The sequence below is a fragment of the Fukomys damarensis genome, unplaced genomic scaffold, assembly GCF_012274545.1.
Source record: "Fukomys damarensis isolate Sample0158 unplaced genomic scaffold, DMR_v1.0_HiC HiC_scaffold_33, whole genome shotgun sequence".
NCBI classification, from domain to species: Eukaryota; Metazoa; Chordata; class Mammalia; order Rodentia; family Bathyergidae; genus Fukomys; species Fukomys damarensis.
The window spans coordinates 51,828,313-51,832,547 of record NW_022900945.1 but is presented as its reverse complement, the minus strand read 5'-3'; the positions used below and the strand labels follow the sequence as shown (position 1 = coordinate 51,832,547).

At 39.7% G+C, this 4,235-nt stretch overlaps 1 protein-coding gene and 1 non-coding gene across 4 annotated transcripts in view; one reads left to right on the top strand and one right to left on the bottom strand.

The window, feature by feature from the left end:
• The window catches only part of Rprd2 (regulation of nuclear pre-mRNA domain containing 2), a 92,550-nt gene that overhangs the window by 70,607 nt on the left and 17,708 nt on the right, over positions 1-4,235 (bottom strand). The window lies entirely within an intron of this gene.
• On the top strand, positions 3,445-3,550 carry LOC117284049. Its single transcript, XR_004515137.1, has one exon. It is a non-coding gene; the product is annotated as a U6 spliceosomal RNA (small nuclear RNA).

The following is a 4,235-nucleotide window of genomic DNA, read 5'->3' as shown; positions in this document are numbered from 1 at the left end:
CACACACACACACACACACACACAGTGTACCCACCCTGCAAGAAACAGTACAGCCTGCTGAACATGGTGGTGCACGCCTGTAATCCCAGCACTTGGGAGGCTGAGGTAGGAGGATCCCCTGTGAGTTCAAGGCCAGCCTAAACTAATAGCAAGATCCAGTCTCAAAACAACAACAAAAACAAGAAACAGTATTCCCCGTTGCTCTAGCTGTCAAATTCAGCTTTGGATTGTTTTGAAACTTCCACTGGTTTACAGAGAAATTAGAAAAATAAGGACATATTTTATTTAAGCTAAAGAAAAATATATCCAAATTAAAGACTTTTATTATTCTTCCGAATTTTCTGGTAATTAAAATGATCCTCAGTAGCAAAGGAACTAGCAGAAAGAATCAACAACTGGGATCTCATCTTATTAAAAAGCTTCCGCACTGCAAAAGAAACCATCAACAGAACGAAGAGACAACCTACAATGTAGGAAAAAATTTTTACCAGCTGCTTCTCAGACAAAGGACTATTATCTAGAATATATAAAGAACTCAAAACAATCAGCCCCCCCAAATATAAAGACCCAATTCAAAAATGGGCATCTGAAATGAACAGACATTTCTCAGACAAGAAGTAAAAGCAGCAAGTAAATATATGAAAAAATGTTCCACATCACTGGTCACTTGAGAGATGCAGAAGAAAACAACACCAAGATTCCACCTCACCCCACAAAGAATGGCTGCTATCAAGAAATCAACCAATAACAAATGCTGGTGACATTGTGGGGAGAAAGGAACCCTTCTCCAATGGTGAGAGTGCAGAATGGTGCAACCACTACTGAAACAATATGCAGATACCTCAAAGAACTAGGATTAGAGGTTCCATTTGAACCAGCCCATCCCTCTGCTGGGTGTCTTTCCAAAAGAATTAAAAGAATCATACCACAGTGATATATGCACACCAATGTTTATAGTGGCACAGTTTGTAATAGCTAAAACTTGGAAACTGCTCATTTGCCCATCAGCTGGAAACTGGACAAAGAAGATATGGTTTTTTTCTATAAAATGGAATACTACTCAGCCATAAAAAATGAGAAATTAGAGTCATTCATAGGAAAATGGATACATACTGAGGATCTACTCTTAAGTGAAATAAGTCACACACGTGTAAATACTGAATAGTTCCTCTGGTGTGAAAAACTATAATAGTACACAAAATTCTAATGCGATAATTAATAGTATGAAATAGGAAGAAAAGGGCTAAAGGTGTAGGGAAAGTGGGAAGGGTAGGGGGAAAGGGAATAAGGGAAAAGAAAAAAATATGAAAAAATGGAAATAAAGCGTTTGTAAATGGGGAGGGGGGGTGAAGGGAGGGCAGGGACAAGGGGAAAAAATGAGAACCAAGACCTGTCATGTGAAGGTACAGGATCCCAGTAATGAATGTAACTGTACTGTATACCTAGATTGTACCAATAAACTCAATAAAAAGAAAAAAAAAGATGAAAACGATTTTTAATGTCCTCAATTTGCGATATAAATCCTATTAGCATCCTTAGTTTTTTGTTTGTTTTGTTTTGGTACCTGGGATCGAACTCAGTACCTTGTGCTTGTGAGGCAGGCGCGGTGCCACTGAGCTAAGCCCCTGGCCCCTGGTTTGGTTTGGTTTTTGAGTACTGGGATTAATGTGCCACCACATTTGCTTTTGTTTCCCAGAGTAGATTCAGATTAAACATTTCTGGCAAGAACACCACATTGCTAATGGCTAGGGATTTAGCTCAGTGGTTCTACCACCTGCCTTGTAAGCACAAGGTCCCAAATTCAATCCCTGCTAACAACAACAACAACAACAAAAAGAATACCACACTGGTAACACTATGTACTGCCCACTATATCACAGCAAGAGACACATCATTTTCAGGCCGTTCCTTTACTGTTGAAGCCAAATTCTCCATTATAAAGGTATACGTTTCCCCCTTACAATTCATAATGTGATTGATGATTTGTAGTTAATTCAATCTATAGTTATCTATGAGGTGATACAAACTGTAACAATATACTATTCTTCAAGCTAGGCATGGTGTCACACACCTGTAACCCCAGCACTCAGGAGGCTGAGGCAGGAAGATCGCTACAAGTTTGAGGCCAGCCTGGGCTTCCTGGAGAGACTCTGTCAATACATACATATACACATATACTATTCTTCAGCAGTCTTTCACCCAGTGGTTTAACACCTACCAGTTTTCTTTGCTTGAATTAAAATGGAATTTTCTTTTTTTTTCCCCGTCTTCTAAAATGGTATTTCTAATTCTACACTCAATAGTTGTCTTTACACCTTTCTTAGCATTCTCTGCTCTTTTAGTGAATATCACTATGATTCAAGCCAATTTTTTTCATTCACTACTGTCATTCTTTTTGATACTAAAATGTCCCATAATCTTAGCACCTCCTGCCTTTCTATACCAAGATGTTACATGGGGCCTAGTGTTTTCTTTTTTCTACTCTGTGGCATGACATTTTCTTTATTGTATTTTTCAGTTGTAGAGGGTTTTCTTCATAGGAAGATTTTACAGTCTACTGGCACAACATGGTTAGTGTTTACAGAACTAGGCAGATTTTTGAATTCCTCACCCCCATGCTGAGAACTGATCCAAGGCCTTCACACTGAGCTATAGCCCCAGTCTTTTTTCTCAAATCCTGAGACAGATTCTTACTAAATTGCCCAGGATAGGATCGAAGTTGAGATCCTTCTACCTCAGGTTTCCAGAGTGCTGGATTACAGATATATGTCAACACAACTGGCCATTAACTGATCCTGATAGTTTCTTTTTTGCTGTTGCTGTTCTCTGTTTTGACACAGGGTCTTATTCTGTATTCAAGGCTGGACTTGGAACTATGAAGCCCAGGAAGGCCTGGAACTCACAACAATCCTCCTGCCTCAGCCTCCCAAGAACTGGGATTACAGGCGAGGATCATCCTGCCTGGCTTTGAAGAATCATATTTCCACTTTGCCGATTTTTATTTTATCTGTCCTTTGTGTTCATTAATTCTTTCCTGTTTATTTTTTTCTCTTCCTTTCTTCAGGCTTCCTTGGGTTTCTTCTGTTGCTCCTGTCTAACTTTTTATAAGATGTGCTTAGGTCTTTAATTTTCAGACTCTTACATTTTATGCTATAAACTTCCCTTATGCTTTTTGCATCCCAGCCGAGACATCTTTCATTAATTCAATACTCAGGCATCTACCTCCACTTACATATCTAAAAGACATCTCAAACTCAACATATCAAGACCAAACTCTTGACTTTTTAAAACCGTGTTCCCTTAAAGTCTTTGCCACTGAGTGAATGGCACATCCATTCTTCTCTCACTCAGGCCTCAGTTTGGAATTATCTTTGATTCTGCTCTTGTTCTGTACTCTACAATCTGTCAGCCATCTGTTCTACCTCCAAAATACACCCAGAAACTGTGCCCACTTCTGTGGCATGCATACGAGACTTGGAACAGGACTGAAAGATCAGCATGGCCCTTGTGAGAGGGTGACACACAAATTAGAGAAATGTTCCTTGAAATATATACATATATATTTGTATTTATTTACACTTAAATACACACACATCTCAGAAACAATTTACTGCTCATCACCCCTATCTCTGTCACATCTCTCTAAGCCACCAGCATCTCTCATGAGAACCACTGTCACACTGCACGTCCAGGTGCAGGGCTGGGGTGCAGTTCAGGGGCTGCACGCTTAGCCTGAGGGAGGTTTGACCCCCAGGATCACACACACACAAAATAATAAAGCAACAAAACAACCCTGCGAGGATTACTCCTCTCTGCGTAAAAGCTAAAAGACCTCCCCTATCTGCACGATCTCTTCTAAGAAATTTCCTCTCGCTGCCTTCTAGCTGCAGTGTGCTGGAAGCCAGACACGATCATGCCTTAGAGCAGTGACGGCAAACCGCCCACTACAGCACCTGTCACCGCTGCCTTAGTCTGACCCTGAACTGTCTAGAATCCTTTTCCTTGCAATATCTACAGAATTAACTCTCAGTATTTTCAGGGATTTACTCAATTCTTACTTCTCAGTGAAGCCTATTTCAACTTTTATTTAGTATATGGTAGTTTACACATCTTTTACCCAAAATGCTTGGAACCAGAAGGGTTTTAGATTTCAAAGCATTTTAAACTTTGAATTTTCAGATTAGAAATATTAAGCTTTTACTATAAACTGTCTACCAAGTCCATCCATCATGAAT